Raw genomic sequence first — 27986 nt, forward strand, 5'->3', positions numbered from 1 at the left:
GAGTAACACACTTTACAAACCCCTGATTGATTGATTGATTGATTGATTGATTGATTGATTGACTCCTACATTAGGCTCTAGAAAACAAACTCTCATTTTACAACCCCTTTCATGAAATAGAGCCCACTGAAGAGCTCCTTATCTGTAAAACCACTAAATATTTTGTAATGCTCTTCCTGTCTAGAGGAACAGTACCTCCTTTCTCTGACTCTGGCAACAGGGGCTTTGTTTCTAGGGGATGGATGCGATTCCTTATTTTGCTTATAGGATTTAAGGAATTGCAATTTTGCGATTCCTTAAATGCTATGTAGAGGTGCCTTCAAAATTGCGATTTTGGCATAAGGAATCGCAAAATACCACCTACTTAAAGTAGATGGTATTTTGCTATTTCTTTTAAAAATACAAAGTGCGATGTGGCGCACAGACAAGGCCTTAGGGCATGTATGTGCGCCACATGTACTTACAGGCACATTCCAGGGGTGCAACAGGTGTCCTTTGGACACCCTGGCACCCTTGGAATTGCGATTCTCAAATTGAGATTTTGTCACAGAGAATCGCAATTTAAGAATGTATCCCCATTCATTCCTACGGGCCTATTGGCCCATAGGAATGAATGGGATACTCATTCCTTAATTGCGATTCGCAATTTGCTAATCGCAAATAAGGAATGTTAGAGATTCCCACAAAAAATGAGAATTATTACCTACATTCCATTTTGCTATTCTCAAATAGCGATTCCTTAAAAATCGCTATTTGAGAATCGCAAAATGGAAATTACCTGCATATGCCCCATAAAAAATACACAGAAGACAAGTTAATGTTCGTGCCAAACTTATCCAGAGGCAATTCTTCCCTGTCAACTGACTAGCCCTACATGTTTTATTGTGTGCTCTTTCCCACCAGGAGACAGAGCCTTAGAAGCTGATAGGTCTGGTCATTTGGGGCCAACTGAGATGATCATGAGCTGGGTTGCTCCTGGTGGCCATACCTAGCCACCAGGGGATTTTTCTGTAGGCCTCTTAGCCTCTAAATGGGTACTGTTGGTGGAGAGCAGGGCTGTATGGCTCTATGTACCAGACCTACCTTCTGTTTGGACCCCTGTGTTATGATTCCCAATGAACCCCAATATAGGCCTGTGTAGTCTCCTAACCTTTCACCTACATTCATCCTGCCATTGTACTGCATAACAGTTTTTGGTGCTGACCTTTTACCTAGTTAGGTTCTGCATAAATGTATGTTCTCCAAAAATAAGCCTCATTTGTTATGCATGAGGATTCTCAGAATCACAGCGGGATTACCATCTTCTGCATAATAACTGTGTATAAGGTTCATCACTATTTTCACCCTCGGCCAACTTGACACAGCAAGGTAGAAAGCCTGAGGATACCTTTTGGGTATTTAAGCACCACATCTTCACTGAGCCACTAGAGGAGAAAGACTTCTATGCTGGCACCCTGACACGAGATGCTGAGGTCCCTGCATGCAGATACACCAGCACCCATTGGTCTGACATCAGTTGTGGGATGTCCAACTTGAGAACAAGACAGGGTCCTTTGTTCTCTCTCATCAGGTAATTAGGTTTGCTCTATCCTAGGGGGATTCTTGGAGATACACTTATATACAAGCTAGGTACAGTTAGATACATCTAATTTTGGTTTAGCATTGTAGGAGTACGCAGTATTACTGTCATGTATTTTTGTACCTGCATATATTCATTGTTTAGCACTATGGTAGAATTCTGCCATCTATTTACTCTATTTTTGTTTATAAGCACATTTATCTGTTTCTGTCTTATGGCTGTTGCAGGACACATATTTTACACTAGAATGATGCTGGTTCAATAAACGCTTATTATAAACATCCCCATTGTTTATTCTGTGTATCTCTCAGAGACAACGTGAGCATGAGTGACTCAGCAAAAAGTACTGTACATTTCCACAATCCCTGAGGGCACATGGTTGTAATGTTCGATAGTTGCCAGAAACTATTTGCTCCATGGTAAGAGGTGTTCATAGGGGCACTTTGATCTAGCTGGTCTGCAGGCGAACATATCCGGTGGGGGTGTCTGGAATCAATCTGGACACCAATTCCACAGTTTATGTTGTCTAACTGTGCAGATCCTATATAGATTTATAGGAACTACATAACACCTGGTGCTTTCTCGTCTTTGTGAGATTATTTTGCACAGCTCCTCCACAGCCACCAAGCACCCTTCATGTTGCAATCTCCACACTCCATGACTTTGGCCATCTTGCAGGGCACCTGTGTGTCAGTAGAGTCTGCGGCAATCTTCCTGATGCTGTCACCTAGATGGAGTACAAGTCCACAGAAGTCACTGGGGAACCCTCCAGGGCCTTGAGCAGGTCCATACCGCCAGCTGTTCCTCAGGGGGCATAACGGGACCAGCGCCACTGGCCCTTGAGAAACCAATCCTTGTCCTGTGGCTCAGTTTGAGTTAACGTCCTTCAGTGCACCTTTGCAGTAGTTGCTTTCAGGCCCAATGTGTTTCTCCCCTGTTCTCATCCACAGCATACTAGGGCATTTAAAAATGGTGACTTCAAGTCGTCTCTGAAAATACCTTTCTTGGGAGCCTCAGCTCTGTACCGTACTCACACAGCTGCCTCATTACGTTACACAAAAACTTTAAGGGGAGCCTCTGTTTGGCTGCAGAGGCCTGGGTTTCTGACTTTACATAGTCTTGGGCTTTATCAGCTTAAGTACATTGTAAGCACATGCAATTTTCCTGCTGACCGCTTCCCGTCCCAGGAACTGGGTCAAGTGCTGTTAATGTCTCTATTGTTTGGGGAGATTTTTGGTTCTTCCGCTGGTCAGCAGAGTAATTAACGTGGCCCATTAGAGTGGAGAAAATACCTCAAATCTTATTAGGAGCTAAGCCAAAGAAATATGAACATTTGTAACGTGCCACAAGGAGTTTTGACATGATGAAAAGGACTGTGAATCTACACTCAAGATGCATTTTATCCTAGGACTGATACATCACTGGGCATATAGGCCTAAGTAGAACAAAATTGCACATTGATGCAAATTTCAGCTATAATGTGTAATAACGTTTAGCATTACAGACCTACATTAATATATCCTCTTACCTAAGGGGCAGTACTCATTTCCTACACTCACTGATTGGTTCGTAATAGAGTGTTTCTCGGGTAACATCCTTGTTTTGCATTGAATTCAGTTTTTTCCTCCCACTAATGTCTCAATCGATTTGCTTATTCTGTTTTCTTCTGATAAAAAGCATATACATCTCCCAGCTTTTGTTTTATATTAACTGACTTGCCCTGTTTGAAAAACTTTTTGATTTAATTGTTTATCAATCAGAAATACCCCCTTTTAGCAGCAGTTTTCTGCCGCTAAAGCGGCGATAATTTTAACCCAGTTTCTTGATAATATGCCCCTCAGTTTATATAAAATTATAAAGGAAGATCTCTGAGCGAATTCTGGGGACCCCTCACCTTAAAAGTACGTAGTACTGGGTACATCACAAGCTCTGCAAAGCTCTGGTTCGTAGAAAGGAATCTTCCATCTGTTATTTGAAAAATGGTGAGCGTTAGTATATTGCAAGCATTTCTCAGTCGTGCCAAAAAGTGTACCATTTTTATGGATAAGCAATATGGACCAACACCAGAACTCCATAACAAAGTGGTTTGTTTTTTGATCAGCTCTCAGACAGTAGCAGTATGTGCTCATGTGGGCTCAAAGGGGTCTTACACAACAAGCTGTGAGGTAACTTGCACAAAAATAAAAGACACAAAGCTAAAATGGTTGCATGGCTCAGCCAATCCAAGCAAAGACTAGAATGACCCTACGGGCCATATAACACAACTAGTGTCTACTCTACTACCTGATTTGTACTAGTGATGTATGTTGTACATGTATGTATTAACTTTTTTTTCAATCTTGCTAGTGAAAAGTAGGGGAAGGTGTATATGGCATCTAAAAAATGTGTAATGTTTTTTCTAGGCGTACTACCGACCAACGGTGCCAGGGCCAGTGGCAAAGGTGACGCGGATGCTTAGGGAGGAGATGAAGCAGTTGCAGCAAGAGCTGCAGGGGGTGAGCCAGCAGCAGTGGTGGGCGGTGGTAAGTCATATTCCTAATCCTTACTTATTGACATTACACTCACTGAAAGGGTGTACTGTATACTGTACTGTTGAGACTTATTAAGTAAGAAGTTGTTGTGAATGGTTGGAGAAGACATCCTTTACTTAGCATTAGCAAAAGCATTAGAGGTGGGAGTGTTGAGTAACTAATGGCCTCTTCTATCTGACTTCAACTCAGCGGTGAAAGTTTTATGGAGAAGACTAAAAGTCAGATCAGATGACCTTGATGAATGGGTTGACCAAAAAGGGAAAGAAGGGTGGAAGGAAGAAGGACGGGCAAGATTTAATATTTATGACTGGCAGAGAAGGATGGGATGCATGCATGCATACGTGGCTGATCGGAATCAGATGCATGGGTGGTTGAATGCCTGAAACTCCCACAAATGTTAGAAGTCAAGGAAGTGGGAGGACAGATACATACCACAAATGTTATGTACTGTGCTTGCTAGTGCTACAGTGCCACTATGTGCAGAAATAATTTGTCTCACCGCTTTGCTAAGAGTATATTTTACAATAGTCTTGTTTTTTCTTCTTGATATAGCTACTCCCTCCAAAGGGAAACTGGACAGGAAGGAGTTGGCAGCCAAGGCCCGGCGCCGAAAGCTGGAGGCCATACATGTGGAATACCGGCGGCTGGTGGTTCTGGCGGAAGAGGAGGAGGTGGCAGCAGCTACAGCTGCAGCCTCCTCCAATGCCCCGGGCCCGAGCCATCCCCCTCCAGTGTTACGGCGCCACTGTCTGGCAGCCACCACCCTTCTTTTAAAAGCACTGCTGCCCCTCCCTGTGGATGAAAGCACTGCATAGCGCGTCGAGAGGAGCAAGTTTGTGTCCTCCTGGAGAGGCGAGCCCGCTGATAAACAGACCCTGTTATTTGCCCCTTTTTTATTTCTTCTTTTGGTGGGTGGCAATCAGGCGTTAGGTTCACTTTATTTGGACAATTGGACATATAGGGGTCGATTCCGATCCTGGAAAAAAATGTCTGTACAATTCATATCCTCTCCGTACGAATCGTAAACATGCTGTACAACCCGACGAGTACGATCCGGACCGGGGTATGAGGATGCGATTCATACGGTCCACGTCAGGTAAGGGTGATTCATACAGAAAAGCACACAATCACATACACATCGTACGGTCCGTACACGCCATGATCGCGGGGTACGGTGCGTACCCCTGCGATCATGGGGTGTACGCACCGTACCCCTGCGATTGCAGGGTGTTCGCACGTACACCCAGCAAACATGGGGTACGGTCCATACACCCAATGATCGCAGGGGTACGATGCGTACACCCCATGATCGCAGGGGTATGCATGTACCCCTGCGATCATGGTGTGTACGCACCATACCCGGGGGGGCGTTCCATACCTGTTTCGGGACAACTCTGCTTTTACGGCTGTTTTCAGCTCCCTTCGAAAAAGGGTCATACGGTGCGTACCCGACACGAATCATACTTGCTGGGTCAGAAAATCCAGCCACAAACTGTACAGATGTCGCGTACAGCGAGTTCCGAGGGAGCTTCGTACAGGGATTTGATTTGTACGGTCTCTGTACGATTCGTACCGAGTCCAGTTCCTGATACGAATCGTATTTCGTCGTACGTACGGGGGACATTGCAGGGTACGAATTGTACGGGAAAAATGCTCTGAACGGCTATTCCGAGCGGTTTTTCACGAATCGGAATCTGCTCCTTAATTTGTTGGATTTTTTGTTCCGTGCATTGGTTGGGGTTAGGGAGAGGGGTGGGTCAGGTGTTGTGGGATTTTTTTACATTGTTTATTTTTGTTAGGAGATTAAATTATATATTTATACTTTTCATACAATGTTGTTAATGTTTTGTGAGTGGGGTTACTGTTTTACGTCACACTGTTTTTTTGCTGGTGCAGGGCCACAGCCAGTGTCGATTAAACAATTGGCTGACTTTGTAAGACACAAACAGATAGATGTGGTATCCCTCACTGAGTGACTATTCCTACTAGTACTGTCAGTCTCTCCTCCTAGTTTATGAAAAGATTTCCAATATTAATTATGCCTCCCCCAAACTTTTTCTCTTACCTGTGCATGATGTTTAACTTGGGCACAGCAATGGCTGCATGGTGATGATGGTTTTCTTTCCCAATATGCCATTGTTGTGGTGGTAGTAGTTGTAGACACTGGCAGTAGCAATGGGTTCAGTTTATCTTTTTTGTAAGCGAAGTAGGTGAGTCTCCTTCTGGATACTGTGGTATATTTTGAGATGACTTGTTTGACCTCCAGTACCATAGTTTGTACAAAGCTTACCCCGCCTAACAGCATGTCGACAAATTGAGCATATAGCAATGTTCTCCTCCTTACTGCTAACCGAGAGAAGTCCCAAACTGTTGAGGGGAACTTTTTGGTGCTGCTGGATGTGCCACTTTCAATACCAGATGAATTGGAGGGTGGGCTTGGAATGTGACTCTGTGCAGCTACACTACCACTACCTACTGAGGTGGTAGTTGAGCTGGATGTAGGTCTCTGCTGGGCCTTTTCAAATGCAAATGAGGAAGCTGGAGGCTGTGTTGATGTTATCTCTTTTGGTGGTATCTGTGCTACATCCCTCGCAGCGATTTTGGATAGGGTAATAATGTTGGTCTCCATCTCCTTTGGGCTGTATGTGATGTTCATGATGAATGACTTGTCATCATCATCATCCCCCTCTTGTACATCTACCTCCATAACTCTCTGGAGCCTTCTTTTTCACTAGCCTTGTCTTGTGGTGTGCATCCCTCTCAGACTGAGCTGGTGCCTTCCAAGTGGCATCTAGATCATAAGAAGCAGAGCTTAAAAAAGAAGATGATGGACTAACCCTCCTTTTACTTGATGGGGGTCTGGAAGACAATGGATCTTCTGAAACAGTGGCTTGCTCCACTTTGTCTGCAGGAAGCTCGATTTCCTGAAATGCCCCTACTTCAGGAGGAACAACTACTATTGTAGGCTGTTGTCATGGCTGTTCTTGCTGCTGTTCTTGCTGCTGCTGCTGTTCTTGTGGGTGCTGCTGTTCTTGCAGCTGCTGCCGTTCTTGCTGCTTCCGTTGCGCCTGCTGCTTCCCACTTATCTGCTGAGTTTTCTTCTGCGTTGATTGTGCACTACTTTGTGATAATGATATTTCAATATAGCTGCTCGTTAGTAGACTGCTACCTCTGCAACACTCTTGAGCTTGGGCCTTGGTTGGTGGGGCTGGCCCGCTGATGTGGAGGTGTTGCTCCCGGCTTGGTCCCTGGACAACACTGCAGCAGGCGTAATTAATTTTTTCACAAAAACACCTTGGGCGGCACACCAGTATTGGTAAGTGCCACTTCCTTTTTCTTTTCCTTCCTCTCACTGACAACTTTCTTGGTACTGGACGACCTGTTACCTTTTTTGGGCCCATCTTCTTCAGATGTCAGCAGGACGCAGGTCCACAATTTGCGGAGATGTCTGTGGTCACACGTGGACGTGACATGGTGCGCAGCAGGACTGCTGTCTGGCAGTACAGCGGGTGATGTTGATGAAGCCTCCTTCTCTGTCTTTTTGTGCACATACAAGTAAAGAAGCCAGGAGAAGAACATCAGTTAAATGTTGCATTTGTTGTTGTGGTTCAATTACTACTAGTACAAACAAACACATAAAAGCCATAGTGTAGCCATTTGTATGCTTTGTCAACAAGGGCTTTCATGGTATACGACTGAGTACACTACACTCTCTGGAAGGATAGGAATGAAGAAAAACAAAAATGCAAATGTAATGGAAATCAACCCTGTTTGGCATTAAATTATTTACTCATCACATCATTCAGGGACCTGCTGGCAAAGGGGATGGATGGCAACAGTAAGCCAAGACGAAAACCATGCAGGCCTATATGGCAAAAGCAGCACACTAATAACTCCCACCAGAAATGGCCACCAGCCACATGGACACTCACAAATCACAAGCAACAAGCAGGAGGCCTGGAAACAATGTACTGACATAAGGCCTATAATAGCGAGGCAAAGGATGTATGCTAAACCACACTGCTTTTCCTGTAATGCAATAAAATGCAAAAAATGAAAATCCACAGGGCTATACAAGGTCTGCAAGGTACACAACAACACACCACACACAACAAAGGCATTTATTTAACACACACCCAACAACTGAAATAACCCCAAAAATACACATTTTGCAATTCAATCCAATGCCATAAATGCCATAAATGATGTTTAAATTCAACAGAACATACAGAAACAGTTGTTTCATGCACTTGTGACTACATCTGAGCCTACTGGATGAAAGGCCTGTTGGCAGATTAGGCCACAAGCTTGCAGGCCTAAGGCAAAAGCACACTACCGGGCTTCAAAATGGCCACCAGCCACATGGCCAGGCCCACACAACTACAAGAAACTGAAGACAGAAAATGCAGGCCTATTGCAAAAAGCACACTGCATGTCTTCTAAATGGCCGCCAACCTCATGGCCAGGCCCAAAGCAACAAGAAGCCTATGCCATAAAGGAATAACATGCAGGCCTATATGGCAAAAGCAGCACACTAATAACTCTCACCAGAATTGGCCACCAGCCACATGGACACTCACAAATTCACAAGCAACAAGCAGGAGGCCTGGAAACAATGTACTGACATAAGGCCTATAATAGCGAGGCAAAGGATGTATGCTAAACCACACTGCTTTTCCTGTAATGCAATAAAATGCAAAAAATGAAAATCCACAGGGCTATACAAGGTCTGCAAGGTACACAACAACACACCACACACAACAAAGGCATTTATTTAACACACACCCAACAACTGAAATAACCCCAAAAATACACATTTTGCAATTCAATCCAATGCCATAAATGCCATAAATGATGTTTAAATTCAACAGAACATACAGAAACAGTTGTTTCATGCACTTGTGACTACATCTGAGCCTACTGGATGAAAGGCCTGTTGGCAGATTAGGCCACAAGCTTGCAGGCTTAAGGCAAAAGCACACTACCGGGCTTCAAAATGGCCACCAGCCACATGGCCAGGCCCACACAACTACAAGAAACTGAAGACAGAAAATGCAGGCCTATTGCAAAAAGCACACTGCATGTCTTCTAAATGGCCGCCAACCTCATGGCCAGGCCCAAAGCAACAAGAAGCCTATGCCATAAAGGAATAACATGCAGGCCTATATGGCAAAAGCAGCACACTAATAACTCTCACCAGAATTGGCCACCAGCCACATGGACACTCACAAATTCACAAGCAACAAGCAGGAAGCCTGAAAAACAATGTAGTGACAAAAGGCCTATAATAGTCAGGCAAAGTATGCATGCAAAATCACACTGCTTTGTCTCTAATGCAATAACATGCAAACAATCATCCACAGGGATAAACAAGGTCTGCAAGGTACACATCAACACACCATACACAACAAAGGCATTTATTTAACACACACCCAAAAACAGAAATACCCCCAAAAAACACATTTTGCAATTCAATCCAATGCCATCCATGCCTTAAATGATGTTTGAAATAAATTCAACACACACCAAAGGAACAGTTGCTTCATTATGCACCCACCAATGACTAGCTCTGGGCTAACTGGCTACCCACAACATTTAAAAAAAAAAATATTTATTAAGTACCAGAATTGTAGTTGCAGCAACTGCAATGCCCCAATCAAACAAACAACAACACCAACTTACTTGTAAAATATCAAATTTAAAAGTCCTCAAATCCAATGATAACGATACAGCAGACACAAAGAGTGATCCTTCCAGCTCAAAATTCAAAGGTAGAGTGAACAGGAGATGGACAAAGCGCTGGGAGGAGCCTGCTGGACAGGAACAGGAAGTTGGAGACTCAGTGGCACTTCCTCCCTCTCCCCCCAAAACATTTCTTTTAAAAGAAAGGACTCCTAGCACAAAAAAGAACAGCCAAATATCAATCTGCTGAGTTATTTTCATCCAAATCAACATTTACAGAAGGTTTTATGCTGCTCAAGATATTCTTCTTCTCCAGATTGAAAATGTTGCGTGCTCGGGATCGCGAGCTTCACCAAACTTCTGCTGGATGTCGGATGGAACGTCCAAATGACATGTTCGCCATTACATGCTCTCTCTCACGGTTGTGAATGACGTGTTCGTGATCGCAGACTCTCGCGGGATAGCGCGACCGGCTACCAACATTTCGTGGAGCACGTGACCGGATAGGAAAACTCGTCAGCGAACGCAGGGATCCGGGTAAGTCAACTGCGCACACGAGAATGCATTTTTAAGGCACAAACATGAAAAAAATCTCTGCTACACCACGGATCCTCGGCGGAACGTAAAAATGCCTACATTTTGTAAATTCCACGAGCGGAATGGAATTTGACGCCCACCCTTACACAAAACAACCTGGTTTTTCAAGGGTGCCACCTGCATTTTTGGTCCTAGGCTCAAGAGCCATCTAGGAAAACCTACCAAACACAGACATGTCTGAAAACTAGAATCCTGGAGGATTTCAGGGAGTATGGCTTGCATCGATTCACCAATGCTTTCCTACCCAGAATTCCCTGCAGACCTCAAATTTAGCTTAAAAAAATCACACTTTCCTTACATTTCTGTCTGGGATCACTGCGCCGGCACCAATGTCCTACCACTTAGCATTCCCCTCAGTCATCTGAGTAAAATTATACCTCACTTGTCTGGGTGGGTCAAGGGACTGCACCTAGGAAGGGCCAAAAATGTAGGGATTGAGGGGGTTAGCACAACAAACTCTAAGCGCTATATGTTTTTTAAAATATGTTTTTAGGCAGTTCTACATTAGACACACACACAAGTGAGATATAATTTTTATCAGGAAACCAAGGGGAACGGTAGGTGATAGGATACTTTCCCACAGGAAGTAATCACTAGAGGGTGTAGACACGCTAAAGATGAGTAGCCCACTGGCTACTGGCTGTCTTCTCTTGCAATTCCCCTAAATTCAGTATTATGGTGGCTCCTAGAAACCTTGATTTCAGATTCCATGAATCAAAAGTGGACAAAGGAATACGATATGCTGCTGAACTGTTGTAAATAAAACAGCGATAATGTTAAGCATTCGCTGAAGACATGTTGTTGTGTCTTTAGTATAGTTTTCCCGCTCATGCTTAAAAATACGGCTGGACTCCATCTTGTTTCCTGACGTCCATCTTGATTGTTACACTCCGCCATGTGCTCGCCACGAGGCAAGTCCTACCTCGCTGACTGTCACCCCTGAAGTTTGCCTGGCAACAGGCTATAAATAGTTTCAGCCTGTTTTGCGCATGCCCAGTATGTGTAACATCTGTTCTTGGTTAGAGAGGATTGGAATGTGGATTCGAGGGGTCCCATGAACCGTTAACTCCGCCCATGTTTCGATCATGTCTTCGAAATACCCATATATGGAAGTAAATCCTGATCTTTGAGTTGTACCCACCCACTTATGAGCCCCTTCTTTGTGTATAAAAGGGGACCGCGTGTCCGAGTTCTTTGTGCTACCTTGTACAATACTGTAGAGTGTTGTGTGGGCTGTAGTACCACCTTTAAAGGCTTATTAAACTTTGTTTTTGTATTTCCAGTTTCCGTGCCAATATCTTATGTAGTCTGAGGACTTATCATACAGAAGGGCGAACCCTTTTCGCACTCCCAGGCCTTGCTGAGGCCTGAATTCATCAATTGGCGCCCGTCACGTGGGGCTCATCGGTGACTCAGATGCTCGAAGGACTGGTCGTGATGAAGGATTGGAACATTGCCGGGGACGTGATCACTGCCAGCGGCGCCTTTTAGTCCTGGCATCCCGAGGTATTCTTCCTTCCCTTCCGATCTGACCTTCTGGGTGGCACCGGTCATCGTGTGAGACCTGTTCTGTCGGTTTGTCGTGTAGTGGCCGTTTGGGCGAATTCGGAACTTGGCAGTTGGAATCTGGACGCTCTTGATTGGTAAGAATCGTTGTGCGATCCTTGCTCTGAGCCTTTGATAGCCTTGTTTGGCAAGGCAGTTTTATACGCTTGCTCCGACTTATTTGATTGATTGTTTGGTAATGACTAATCATATTATTGATCCTGTGTAAGTTATATGAGTTGCAACCCATATAGGCAGGCAATGTGGGGATATTTCTCCTAATCTGTGATTTTGAGCGGCGCAATGTTTTAAGTGCCATTTAATTATAATATTGCATATTCTGCATTATTTTTAGACATGCCGTAAGTGGTGCTGCTGCTTTGGTAATGACCGGTTGGTACTTGAAGAATCACAGCCGGCTCCCCCAGAGGGGACGCCGAATAGGGATATGTATGTGAAGTTTGGTCTTTCCCCCATAATGTACAGCACGTTGTTTTGGAAATACACCAAAAAGGATCCTGGGTTACGATGGCCTATGTATGGATCGTTTGATTTGAGGAAAATTGAGTATGTAGAGCAGTGTATGTGTAAGCGGCGAGTGAGGCAAGATATGTTTGAATGTATACGAATGTGGGTGAAAGAGGTGCGAGAGCGAGAGCGAGAGAAGCGTGAGCAAGCACTGATTGAGAAAGAGCAACGAAAGAGTGACCGTGAGAAAGCGCATGAAGCGAAAAAACGCAAAGCAAAACAACTTCAAGAGAGACAGGAGAAAGAACGTCGGTTGCAAATATCTGGCCAGTACCCTGTTCGACAGCCTCTTTATCCTGTCCTTAATAAATCGGATGATGATTTTTCGTTACTAGATCGCTCACCGCCCCCGTACGTTGGTCCGTCTGCCCCGAGAGGAGGAGATCAGGATTCTAGACCGCCCGGACAGAAGGTGGATACGCGGTCCATGTTATCGACTGACCGTATGACTGAGCTTCGTAAGATTGCTCATCGGGTTAATAAGGATTCTATTACTCTCACTGATTTATTGACAGAGCTAGAGACATGGGAAGATAGGGAGAAATTATACTTTACTGATTATCTTTTTAATGAAATTGTGTCAGCCTTTTCGGAAATATTCCGATGTTCTAGAGCCAGCGGATGTGATAGCTGATGCAAAGGATTTGCGTAAAGGTCTTTTTCTCTCCCCTCAGGTACCCGATGCAATTCGACGGCTATTTGCGTTACGGGATGAAATGTTTCAGCTACGGGACGAAGCACGGAAACGGAAAGCTGACGAGGAAAAATCGAATCCGAGCGGCGGCGGGAAGCAGTCATCCATCTTTTATTCAGATAAGATCGATGCAGTGCATGCTAAACCAATGCGGGAGGCGGCGCCTTTATATGTTCCTCCTAAAGGAGCGGGTACTAGTTCAGATAAAGGGTCTCCTGATGCTCAAGGGTATTTTATCTATAACTGGGTTTATACTCCTTGGAATAGGGCCGATGTTATGGCATTAAAGGCAGCATTACCTGATCCTCGAAAGAATCCCGCAGCCTTTTACGAAGAAGTTGAGGGGGCTTTGAATTCCTGCACTATGACTCTGTCTGATATTGTTATTCTTTGGGCTCATATTACCCCCAGATAGGTGGAGGTCAATACGAAAGGTTGATGGCCTTTAGGCATTTAAAGCTCGTTGGGCGGATCTCGAGGATGAGGACACGGAGAGGAGACCAGCACAGAAACCGCCCCAGGCGATTTTAGATCTTCCGGCTGCTATTGTAGCTAAATTGAAAACGCTTATCCCCCCTAAAAAGATTAATTGGACTATGTTAGCGTCATGTAAACAGAAAATAGATGAATCCGTTTCAGATTTCTTCACACGATTTGAAGAAACATTTCATGATTTTAGTGGCCAGTCGCTCACGGACGACACGGGCCGACACCTTTTTGTTGATAAATATGTTTCAAATGTATTGCCAAGTATAGCAGCTCGATTAAAAGCGAGTGAAAGTTCTTGGACAACTTCGACACCAGCAACCCTCCTGACGATGGCTCAGTATTATGAGCGTCAGGAATTAGAAGCGAAGGGTAGTGAGGAAAAGAAATCTAAAGATCTGAAAACGAAGGTTATGTTAGCGCAAGTATATGGACCGCCTCGTAGAAGTAATGATCGGGGCGGAAGGAATTTTGCTAACACTTCTTCGGGTCGTACTGATCTGGCCCGAGATCAATGTGCGTATTGTAGGCAGAAAGGCCATTGGGAGAATGAGTGCCCGTTGTTGCGTGCTCAGCGACAGGAGCGTGAGCAGGGGTCTATGAGGGGTAGAGGAAACTTTTCAGGCCCTAGAAACAACACGAATGACTGAGCTAGATTTGATTCTAATGTACGACTCCCAGATGGGTCCAATGTTTTTGATCGACGGAATCAGTATCAAATGTCTGACTATGCACCTCCCGAGCAGCATGATTCACAGTATGCATAGGATTGCTTAGGATGGGGTAAGGAACCAGTTGAAGTGCCAGTAGATCAGAGGGGTCCTTATGTTACAGCACATGTTTTGGGCTCTACTGATAGGTTCCTGGTTGACACAGGAGCTACTCGTAGCGCTTTGTCCAAAAAATTGGTTCCGAGGGCTCCCCTGTCTGGCTCAACGATTACGTCAATAGGGTTCGATGGAACGCCTTCTGTTAGCCCACTGTCACAACCTCTTGCACTTTATGTGGATCAGTTTGCTGCACCATGTCCATTCCTACTCTCCCCAAATACTCCTGATAATATTGTGGGCCTAGACATGCTCAAATATTTTCAGGCCACGATACGGTGCTCCCCTGAGGGAGTACGTGTTATTTTGAATGACAATTATCTATCAATGGAGAGGGTGTGTATGATCACCATAGAGGCTGCACTGGCCTCTTTACCTGACTCTTTGTGGGCCACGTCCGATACAGACGTAGGACAGATGATTATCCCTCCGGTGCACATTAGTGTAAAGGAGGGAGCTGTACTTCCACGCTTGCCTCAGTATCGGATATCACAGGAGGGGGAGGAGGCACTTACCCAGATAGTTCAGGATTTGATCAAAGTTGGGGTTGTTGAGGAAGTTCCATATAATGTGTGCAACAGCCCTATCCTACCGATTTTGAAGAAAGACACTGATACTAGGATTTATCGATTTATTATCGATTTAAGGGAGGTTAATAAGATAGTGATACCTCAATACCCTGTGGTTTCCGATATTACGACACTCCTTACTGTGGTCCCACCAACTGCAACAACGTTCTCTGTTATAGACATGAAGAATGCCTTCTTTTCGATCCCTATTCATCCTGATAGCCGATATCTTTTCAGTTTCACGTTGAATAATAGAGCGTACCGACTCTGTAGGGTTCCTCAAGGCTATACTGAGAGCCCTAGCATTTACAGTCAGGCATTGAAACGACAATTAGATTCCTTTGTTTTACCTGACAGTGTGGCGCTCATACAATATGTCGACGACATCTTGTTGGCCGCCGACACCCCTGAACAATGTGAAAAGTGCACTTTGTCCTTGCTCACCTTTTTGGCATCACACAACCACAAAGTATCGAAAAAGAAACTACAATACTGTAGACCAAAGGTAACCTACTTAGGTCACCTTTTGTCTAAGGAGGGGCGTGCACTCACACCAGATCGCATTCAAGCTATTTTAGACACACCAGTATCATCTATGCAGAAAGAAGTTCAAGCCTTTCTAGGCCTTACATCCTTTTGTAGACAGTGGATATTGGGGTTTTCCTACATAGTTAAACCATTGTTAGGCTTGTTGGCAAAGGATACCCCAGTTCCCCTTCCATGGACGGATGAATGTGAGAGTGCTTTTCACCAATTACGTCAGGCCCTTTGTTCAGCACCAGTATTAGGCACCCCTGACTACACAAAGCTTTTCACATTGTATGTACATGAGAGAGATGGATGCGCGTTATCAGTGTTAGTACAGATGCACGGCGATAAGCAGTGCCCTTGTGCATACTTCTCGGCAGTACTTGATCCTGTTGCCCGAGCGTTGCCTGTTTGTTTTTGCTCAGTTGCGGCGACAGCTGTGTCAATACGCCAGAGTGAAGGGATAGTCTTATCTCATAAGCTGTTGGTGTTGGTCCCCCATGCTGTTGATGCCCTTTTGAATCAGACAAAGACGCAGCATTTAACTAGTGCTCGTCTGACAGGATATGAGCTAACGCTGTTAGCTCCTCATATTACTTTAAAGAGATGTGCAACACTGAATCCAGCCACGTTGTTGCCCTTCCCAGCGACTCAGCCTGAGGCGCAAGAGACACATGACTGTGTCTTTGTGACTGAGGAACAGACAAAGGGTCATATTGATTTACAATATACGCCCTTTACAGATGTGGAAGGAGAGCTGTGGGTGGATAGGTCCTGTTTAAAGTTACCAGATGGAACCACTTCCGCAGCATATGCAATTACCACATTACACACGATAGTGGAGACCGCACGCATACCACAGAAATCAGCTCAGGCAGCAGAACTGATAGCATTGACACGAGCTTGTGAGCTTAGTGCAGGATTATGTGTGAATGTCTACATAGACAGCCGCTATGCTTTCGGAGTAGCGCACGATTTTAGCCTGCTCTGGAAGAAACAGGGCTTTTTGACATCGCATGGAACCCAAATAATGTATGGAGAATTAGTACAAAACCTCTTGACTGCATTGACGCTCCCTAAGAAGATAGCTATAGTAAAATGTAGGGCGCACAAGAAAGTGACAGACAAAGTGGGACAAGGAAACGCTTTTGTAGATCAAGTGGCATGTGAAACTGCGATGCAGCCTAGCTCTACTTCAATGTATGTCGTGAAGTCACAAGCTGAGCGGTGGCATGATGCTAGGGGAGAAGTATTAGAAATACAAAAGACTGCTACTGAAAAAGAACAAGCGCAATGGTCCAAAGATGGAGAATTGGACGATGAGGGTTGTTGGAGGAATAAGCAGATGGATAAGTGGAAGTTATCCACAGCCTTCTTACAACCTATGGTTCAGATGGCACATGGGTTAGCACATGTTGGAGCTTCGGCAATTGTGAAATTGCTTACGCAAGAATGAGAGCATCCAGAGATTGCTAGCACAGCTAAGAGAGTGGTACAGACCTGCATGATTTGCCTTAAATATAATCCAGGGAAAGGGACACGGACTCCAGCAGGAGGATTTGCAACACCCACTGCACCTTTTGAAGTATTGCTGCAATAATCTGAAGTACGTCCTGGTTGTGGTTTGTGCATTTAGTAAATGGATTGAAGCATACCCTACTAAGGACAATACTGCAATGACTACTGCTAAGGTGCTTTTGAAGGAATTTTTCCCTCGTTTTGGTGTTTGCAGATTGTTGTGGAGTGATAACGGGCCCCATTTTGTGGCAGACATTATTAAGTATGTCCTGAAGGGATTAGGCATTGTGCAAAAGTTCCACGCAGTATTCCACCCTCAATCAGCTGGATTGGTGGAAAAGTTCAATGGCACGCTTAAATTGAAGATAGCGAAGATTCAGGCTTCCACTTCTCTGACTTGGCCAGATGCTCTGCCATTGGCATTGTTGTCTATCAGATCGGTACCACACTCTCGGACGGGCTTAACGCCCTATGAGATAGTTTTCGGGCGCCCCATGAATATATGGGGAGTGCCCAAACCAAGTTCAGTGTATGATGTACCTTGTGTTTTAATGAATGACTATTTGGCACAATTAACTGATAGTTTGGTTTCCATTCATCAACAGGTTCGAGAAGCACTCCCTGATCGGTCCACAGGAGAAGGTCACAATCTCCGGCCTGGCGATTTTGTTCTTGTGAAATCGTTTGAAAGGTCGAGCTGTCTGGAACCGAGATGGTGTGGCCCTGAACAGGTCCTCCTGGCCACAAGAACAGCAGTACGAGTGACGAATCGTAGGAACTGGATCCATTCTGTTCACTGCCGGAAAGTGCAACCTGATCTGGTGGAACCTGCTGTACTGACTGACCATCGAGATATCTTGACTACGGAGAGAGGCCGTGCTGTGGTACCCGACGATACTGAGGAGTTCTTCCCGGACCAAACAACGCCTGCATCGAGAAGATACAATCTGCGACCAAGGAAAGAAGCTGCAATTGTATGAGAAGTTGTCAGAACAGTCCCTAGGTTGGTGAAACAGAGAGCCAATGAGGCAAGGGGGGGGTCAGCCATGCATTAGAGTAGAGACACCCGTCTTGGCCCGATGGTGAAGAAAACAACGGCTACCTAGGGGTAAGAGTTGTGACAACACTTTAGTTGCAGGAAGATACTGTGTACTTTGCTCGAGATGGATAAAAGAAAGATTTTTGGTTCTGTTGGGTTCATTCTCGTTATAGCAGTCATCGCTACAGTCATCTGGTTTGTTGAGGAGAAAGCTCCTGCCCGTGAACTGTATGTTGTTTCTACTCCAGTCCCTGATGAGCACTTTTTCTATACACTCCCATATCAAGAGTTGAAGCATCGGCAGTCATATTTGAATAACACTTTTATTCAGATGTTGCATCATACCCACGTTGCTACAATTGCCACAGACTGCTGGATATGTGGGATGATGCCAGCCCACCAAAAGAAAGGGGGAACACAGTTCATACCACTTCCCTTTTCTCACAACGGTTCTTGTAGAGCGTGGTACACTTTGCTTTTTGCTACAAGAAAACCTACAGTAGGACGACTGATTTTCAAATTAAACAAAGAATGTCATCAAGATAAAGACGGCTATCCACAAGCCAACGGAACTATATGGGAGTGGGAAGAATATCGACCAGACAATGAATCGACCCATTATATCTTCACGAACACTAGAGACATTGTTGGGCAAGAAAAGTTTGTGATTTCGGTGGCCCAAGCGCAAGCTGATTTATGTGTACAGAGTGTAGGCCACATTCCTGTAGGTGTTAGCGATTGTATTACAGTATTGAATATTGATGGCCTGAATAACAGTACTTTCCTCGCTTCACATAATACTTATTTTGTATGTGGGAATAAGGCTTATTATCGATTACCAGCCGGTTGGTCTGGAGTATGTTATGTATCGTTCCTATTGCCACCTGTATTCTTGGTCCCTGCTTCATATCATAAAGACTTGAAATTGTTGAATAATGTAACTGTGAATAGATTCAAACGGACTCAGTCTACACATGATTTTGATCAGACGGATACTAACCTGCAACAGTACATACACTTCAATTTAGGACTGTTTTTCTTTGTGGGACCTGCTCTGAATAGCAGGAAAATACGGCGATTGACGAGAGTAGTAGAAGCTGTTACTAATCAAACTGCTGCAGCTCTTGGGAATCTTACTGAAGAGCTATAAATTACTAGGATTGTTGCGTTGCAGAACCGAATGGTTCTCGACGTTATGTTAGCAGATAGGGGTGGAGCTTGTAGAATTATTGGAAGTAGCTGTTGTTTGTTTATACCTGATCATACTCCTTCTGTGTATAAATCCATTAACAAATTGCCCAAAATTGCAGCTGATATACATCAAGAAAATGGGTCTTGGACTTTCTCTGGGTGGATCTGGACCCTGATTTCCACATGGAGTTGGAAGGTTCCTACTGGGCTATGCATAATTGTTGCTATATTATTTACCTGCTGTGTATGCATTCAATGTAGCCCTATGATATGCTCGTTGTGTGTTTCACTTTGTGTGCCTAATGAACAAGCCTTTGCGGATGCTGCCCATAAGAAAACTATAACTACAGAGTTAGCGGATATGATGAGTATCGATATAAACGATGAGTATTTAGATTATCCAAGGAAGCCGAATGTCTTCAGCAAATGCTGAAAGGGTCGTCTGTTGTAAATAAAACAGCGATAATGTTAAGCATTCTCTGAAGACATGTTGTTGTGTCTTTAGTATAGTTTTCCCGCTCATGCTTAAAAATACGGCCGGACTCCATCATGTTTCCTGACGTCCATCTTGATTGTTACACTCCGCCATGTGCTCGCCACGAGGCAAGTACTACCTCGCTGACTGTCACCCCTGAAGTTTGCCTGGCAACAGGCTATAAATAGTTTCAGCCTGTTTTGCGCATGCCCAGTATGTGTAACATCTGTTCTTGGTTAGAGAGGATTGGAATGTGGATTCGAGGGGTCCCATGAACCGTTAACTCCGCCCATGTATCGATCATGTCTTCGAAATACCCATATATGGAAGTAAATCATGCTCTTTGAGTTGTAACCACCCACTTATGAGCCCCTTCTTTGTGTATAAAAGGGGACCGCGTGTCCGAGTTCTTTGTGCTACCTTGTACAATACTGTAGAGTGTTGTGTGGGCTGTAGTACCACCTTTAAAGGTTTATTAAACTTTGTTTTTGTATTTCCAGTTTCCGTGCCAATTTCTTATGTAGTCTGAGGACTTATCATACAGAAGGGCGAACCCTTTTCGCACTCACAGGCCTTGCTGAAGCCTGAATTCATCAGAACCAGGAACTGAGTGTTTTTGTAGAACAAAATGGTGCCAAACCCTGCCAACTGTGAAAGGACTCAACAACTGTGGCCTGCCATCTCTACCTGAAACCTGTGCAGCATCCAAGAACACCGGAGCCCTGCCAGCCTTCGCCAATTGCATGGGAACTCCTTTTGAATGACTGGTACCAGTCCCTGGCAGACTGCTGGTTAAGAACGCTGGGGTGTAAACGGGCATGCACGGTGTTGATGCGATTAACCCCGTCAACCAAAATTTGCAGCAGCTAAGGCTTGTTGGCCACCAAAACGCTTGCCATCCTTACAGTAAATCCACCAGCTTGAGGGTTCCTTACAGTACCTGCGACAAAAACTGGAAGCAGCCCCATTCCTGTGACTCTGTATCCACTTTCTGGTACATTACCTAAATGAAAGCAACAACTTGGGCACGACTGTGACTAACTTCCCTCACGCACCTGTAGCAGAATGCCACAGGTGAAGAAGCAATTCTGAAGGTCCTCCGGCACATCGGATCCAGGTAACCCGGAACTCCTACTGTTTCCGAGCCCTTGGACTTCCAAAGTCTGACTCCCTGGAGTAGAACTTCCCCCTAGCTCTTGGGATCGTTGTCTCCCAAAACACCATGTTAGAGTGTTGCTTCCATCAACTGTGACAGTAAATGTGTTGACAGTACTCCGCTGTCTTCCTCTTGGCTGTGAGACTGCCTCAGCCAAGGTTTGATTAAAACCTGTAAGCATTTGTGGCTTGAACTACATTTGGTTAACAATTGACATAGAAAGCAATTATTAACTGTAAACTACAAGTTTTTTTTCCTAATTGGTCTCTGATTCATTCTTGAATGTCTGTTTCATTTATTGCCTCTGTGTGTGACAACAAATGCTTAACACTACTCTCTGATAAGCCTAAATGCCCGCCCACACTACTACAAAAAGATCATTATAATTGTCTGCTGTTACATCTGCACACCTATTGGGGATCCACTGGACTCTGTACAGTGTACTTCATTTTAGTGCACTATAGAGAGCCAGCGTCCTACAGCCTTGATACCAGGGGTCTGAATAAACAATGTCTTTTACAGGAGAAACTGAGCAAAAATAAGTTTACTACTAATTGAACCCTGTGTTCACTGGGATTGATGTGCCCCATGCTGAAAATTATTTTTGTGCCCTAGCACATCCCATAAACTGGGTTCAATTTGAGTAAGTTATCTTCTCTGATCTTAGTGCTGTATAAACACGTATGTTAGCTGATATGTTGTGAATAACATAGGACATATGTAAGTTTCAGTAGAGGACTGTAGTGTTAAAGAGTCCACATTTCACAGTCATGAACCAATTTAGGAATAAATGAAGATCTCAGATTTTTTTTGAGGAATGTCCTCAATGGAAATCTACAAGCATAATTTTGAGTGTTAAATGGTGTTCTGTAATTTTAAAATGAAGGTAAAGAGATCGTCACCTTTGATGAAAATATGTCTCAATGAGAACGAATAATTTCTTTTAAATATGACCAGTGCCTAGTTTGAGCTGGTGGTTGTCGGCACCTATTTTTGAGGACCAGCACTTTATTTCCACCCTCACAGTCTTATGTAGTGCAAGAAAGAGTAAAAAAGCCCATATTATAAAAGACAGAGGAAGCAAAAGACGTAAAAACCGTCACAAAGTGAGAATCCAAGCGCTATCACAAGTTAAATAGAAGGGTCAGGGAGTGTCTGCTAGTGGATTAAATATGCAATAAGTTTATTTAGGATTACCAACCTTGGCATTGGACCCACCAACATTTAAGTGCACAGGCAGAGGGCATCTGAGCAGAGCTTCAGGAACCAGCACTCATTCTTTTACAAATTAAGCACTTCATATTACCATTACACTCAGCCTGCTGGGGTAAGGTTTGCAAAATATTTTGGTGAGATTTGTAATAATCATAGCACATGCTCAATTTCCCCTTCACAAATTTCTGCTAACCTGACGGAATTTACTGGGGGAAAAATGCAATAAATTTAGATGCATGTATAATTTGGTTTCGTAAGCATCTAGGGGGCATATTTATGAATAATTAACACAGTGCAGCAAGTCACCCTGCTGCTCTGTGCTGTGTTACAGGGAAAGGGCAGGCATGCACTGTATTTATCACAATACGGCTCATTTCAGTCTTTTCCCAGGGCAGGCGCACAATGGGCTACCTAAAGCCACCACAGGCACAGTGTGTCTGCGTTGAATGCAGGATTGCTTTGGTGCGGGGAGGATTCCTTCCTGCACAAAACAATGCCGTGAGCCATGTTCCTCTATCTAAGCGTGCTACAGAATGCGCACACATAGAAAGAGGAAGAAACAAGGAGACATAAAGAGGCTTCTCTTGATTACGCCTCGCCTGGGAACGTGTAGCATTTTGGTGTATTACCAAGTCTACCAGTAAGGGTAAATCTAGGAATATATCCCAAAAATCAATGGGTGTTGCATGGGAACACCCACGCAACGCCCACGGAATCCCCCTATGTGTCAGAGTAATGTAACACAGTGATCTGCGTTGTGTTACTCCAGATTCATCAAAGTGACCTTGCGTGGCTTGATAAATCACATTTTAGGGTTGCCTCGTGCATACACCACGTTGCGTGGTAGAGAAGTGCGGGGAATGAGATTTTGATATCTTTTCTGATCACCTAGATACCTATCTCATTCATCCAATTTTGGATCGATTATTGACTGTCATTGAGTAAAAGGCAAACCCCCACATAAGTTAAATCAACCCCATAGACTGACACAACTCTGAAGAACCACTTACGACTGGTAAAGTTTAAAAAGTTTAATATAAAACCAGAGTCAATTGCATATACAATCCTCTCAAGATAAGATTCAACAAGTATACAGGAACTAAAAGAAACATAAATTCCCTAAAGAATCTCAGTCTACAAAAGAACACAATCAAAACCAATTCCAATACTAACAAATTGAATAGCATAGACACAAATTGAATACGATGCGTCATTTACAGAAAAAGAATGAAACAAGTTAAATCTGTCCCTACTCTATGCTAGATGACATCCCTACTAGCAAGTCCTTTACCTAAAAAGGTGTCAGCCGCTTGACTTCCAAAGAAGTTCAAACTCTCTTAGTCTCTGATGGAAACCTATGTCGAGAAACAGTACCCTTTCTGCCTACCCATCCGCTCTCTAAGGGTCCTCGGCCTACTGCTCTCTCGTTTCTAAGAGTTCTCTACTCTTTTGCTCAGGCCATCTGCGCTGATCTCCTGCTTTCTCCCCGGGGTGCTGTCCCTAAATACAAAATCACAGTATGGGTGGAACGCCCCTTTGAGACGCCCACCACGTACACATTTCACGTGATCCCGCTTCTGGGTATTTCCATAGCTTCATCTCTTCGCATCGTCTGTTAAGTTGACCTTGCTTCTTAGGCGCCATCTTCATCTTCATGCTGGTAACCTCATGACATTCCAGTTGACACTTTCAGTCCAAAGTCTATCACCTCAACAGAGCTCTATTCATTACAGTTGCGATTGTAACCTCTTTTGGTCCTGTGAACAGTCACTTCTAAACAAGACCCCAAATTCCAAGCGTCCCTTATCTCATTAGGCCATAAACTCCGTCCAGCATTGTCACTTTAAATTTACCAAGACCTTTGACTCTTGGCTCGCACGTACAGATCAAAGCTATCCCCCTATTCCTGTGAGCCCACTAAATTATATGCAGCGGACTACACTCTTGCGAACCCTTGGTCCGTTAGGTTAAAATCACATATGAACACATCATGCTAAAATTCCTACAAACTCTTCTACGCGGTATGACTTTTAACACATATATATATATAATCGAATTAGAAAATCATTTGATTATAAGCGAATTCATGTTACATAAAATACAACGTTATACTCTTGTTCTTACACTGTGCTATATGGTCTGCACGTTTCTTCACTTTACATTTCGTCTTCTTTCTCCGTTTTATAATTACATACGTACGTGAATTCTGTTTAGCACGTTCTACTGTTCGTAAGCATTTACACACATTTCTATATTAGCCCACTATGTACGGCCTTCCTAATTCTAATGCATTTTCTAGAGTAAATACGAATATTTCCTTATGACTTATGTTACATATGCTAACTTTACACTACAAGTGCTAACTTTTCATTATAGGCTTGTAAATATGGTACGGCGACACAACCCCCACATAAATATGGCCCCAAGTACATTGGAAATTGCTGATTTTCGAGAGTATTAGGAGGTGTTACATACCGTGGCGCTGTACTGTGGTTCATTAGAAACAAAAGTCAAAGTGAAATTGCACTAAGATGCAAACAAAACACACTCTTTGGTTGTAAAGAGGATTAAAATATTTTATTTAAGCAAAGATGACAATTACATGATATCTGGGGCGCCACAGTACAGCAGTTTGTGAAGCAATTTCACATCAACTGTTAATGGTCTTTATTAAAAATATATTTCAAAGGCGTATTGCATTAAGTACAACTAAAGTTAATATATTGTTTTATGATGTTGCACAGTTGTGGAGCACTGGAGGTGTTATTAAGCATTATTATAGTGTGGCAGTGCAGGGGAATTATAACAGTTAATATTAATAAGATTCTGAGGGAACTTCGCACCTCAAAGGGATTCACATTATACAGAGATGTCGCAAAGCAGCTTTTACTAGATGCATTTGTATTATTTAATGCGAGAATCTATGCTGCACATAATACTAGCCTTATTTGCTCTTTTACATTCACAAACCATCATTTGATGCTCAGCTGCTTCCACTACATTATCACTGCCACCTTCTAAGGCCTTCTTATAAGTAGTACAATTTCACCCAGAGAGATAACTCCAGGTGGAATTGCGCCACCCAAAACTACAAGGTTCTCCGAGCCTCAAATTATCGGTTGAATAAAGTTCAGACCTCATAGGTCCGGGTGCATGAACAACAGACTGCAGGGCAGAGAATGCAGGCAGCTCACAGTCCGGCTCTTGAACGAAATCTGAAGCAGCATTGGCAGAGAGAATATCCTCCCTCTATTCAGTATGAATCCTATCCTAATCACCCTCACCTTCACACCATCACAACTTTACAATGACGCTTACCAAGGTACTTTCTGCCTGCACTGAGCAGGCGCAAAATGTGTGCACTTCTTTCTCTAGAATCACGGAAAACCACCGGGGAAAGGACTTGGTACCCCCTGGTGGTGCCGCATTCTGGGCAGACAGCTATTATTGGATTTGTGTACAGGTATATCAGCTGAACTTTGGAATTCTGATCCTGTGGTATCCCCCATCGAATCCTCTGAACTCATAATGAGAACCTAAGGGGTTAACAATATGATCAACCAAGTGTTTGAGCAAACACGTTTGACTCTTTGTTTGAATGTTGAATTACCAAGTAAAAGAAATTCTACAATTAAAACTGATAAAAATGAAAGCGAACTAGAACACTGAAACATTTATACTCAGGTCTTTAAATGCCTACCTTAATGGCACATTAAAAGTAAATGGGAAAAAAAGAACATTCCAATACTGAGTTACCTGATGTTGTACAATAATATTATTCAATCAGAGTTCCTCAAGATGAAAATATTAGGTAATTTTAAATTGTTTCCTTTCTATGCATTTGAGTGAAACTAGCGATGGGTGGAATTCCTTGGAGTTACATAAAACCTCAGCGAGATTCCACGGATTTCCTCCAATGCACCGAAATAGGCATGTCGCACAGAGATGTAGCGTTGGCAGCGCATTCTGCACCGAAAACTCTGCACGGATAGCACCATGCGGGGAGTCAGAGAGCACAGCTACTTGAGTTGCTATTGCTGCAGCTCAAGTAGATTTTCTACTCAAGAGGCAGCCTTCTAACTGTGAATGGTCACGACCCCCCACATTAGAAAAATCTTGCTGAACGTCCTCCTAGCGACCCAAAATCATGTTAGGAGATTTGAAATCTCACTTGTTTCACGAATTTACCATTCTTGAGCTGTGCATAAGAAAACATTTCACCACGCAGTGATTGGCGGAATTTGTCAGGAACTCCACATCACAAGAGCTATACAAAGTTGCCAAAATTCCACTAATTCCGGTAGCGGAACAGAATATTTTGTCCACCCCTGTATGCAAATGTTCTAGTGACAGCTACAAAACAATAGAGCTCTGTACAATGGGGGACGAAGCACACAGTGCAATAGGGGTGGGAATACAAGAGTAGGTCACTCTGCAGCCAGACAGGGATGAAGGAAGAGAATTTACAATAGGGGATAATCGATTCTCAGATGAGTTAAAAAGGGAGATACTTGGGGTCAGATTTTGGAGAAAGGGATAGATTTTAAATTAAGAGGTAGCGCTGCAAATGACACAGGAGGGGAAAGGTGAGGAGCAAGAGGGAGGGAGTCCATGCGGCTTCATGACTGAGTTGGTGGACATTTTTATCTCTTTAGAATGATCGATTAGTGTGTTGTTTTGCTACATAAAATCATTGCTTGAATGGATGAATGGATAAGACATCTGCTCTTTGTAGCTCTGAAGAAGAGATGTGACCTGTCCCATCTGAAGAGGCATGACGTTCTACATTCTCAAAGGTAATTATTGATCAATTTATATACCATGATCCTCTCTATTGTTTTAAATACAACATCAGTAGTGAGACGTGTTGGTGGCTTCGAGGATGGATGGATTGTGTGCTAACACTTCGCTAAATACATTGTAAACTTCATGGGTCACTGAAAGGTATTAGCAACTAGTGGAAATTTCATCTGACCAATTAAAAAGGGTTTCAACTAGAGCCAGTTTGAAGCACATTGGTATTTGAATAATAAGACTACAAAGAGAATTCCACATGATTCCATTTACATCTTGCTACCTGTTATAAAGGCTGGCATTTTAAAGAGGATCCCACCATCAAGTCTACTCATCTCGAGGAAATGTTTGGGGGTAAAAGTTGCCGTAATGTTTTATAGGGTCAAGAGATTTATTTACCAGCACTATTTTTAAAATATTCAAGGAAGCTATCCATGATAGATGCAAGGCTAAAGGGAAATCCGTGGAAGATTCTCATAGATAAGAGTGTATTCCGGTATGAGAAAACATGAATTCTATACGTCATCAAATCATATATGTGCCTAAATGCAAAGTATATTCCATTCCTTTTTTTTTTTTTTTTTAAATATCTTTATTCAAATTTCCCCCCCCCCTTTTTTTCTGTTACAACCAGTACATTTTTATCGTTACATAAAGTATTTTAAACCAAATACAGATGTGTACTTTTAAACAATTATATGCAGATTCTCGCACTAAACATGAATATGGTACATCATACTTCATATATAATAATCTTATAGTCCGTGCAAATTTCACAACTGATACCAGAAGTAGCAAAGAAAGCAAATTTTTAGCTTTTCCTACTTTTCCATTGATCAATGGGGAACCATATCTTACCCCCCAGAGCTCTGGCCCTTCTTCCTTTTCTGTCATATATAGCCCTCTCTAAATTATATGTAGATAGTAATCTTGCTATCCAAATCTGAAACGACGGTGCTGATTTCTCCTTCCACGCTTTTGCAACAACTATCCTATATACTGCTGTAACCATAAATAGGAATTCTGGGTAAG

Source organism: Lissotriton vulgaris, chromosome 1_1, assembly GCF_964263255.1.
Source record: "Lissotriton vulgaris chromosome 1_1, aLisVul1.2, whole genome shotgun sequence".
NCBI classification, from domain to species: domain Eukaryota; kingdom Metazoa; phylum Chordata; class Amphibia; order Caudata; family Salamandridae; genus Lissotriton; species Lissotriton vulgaris.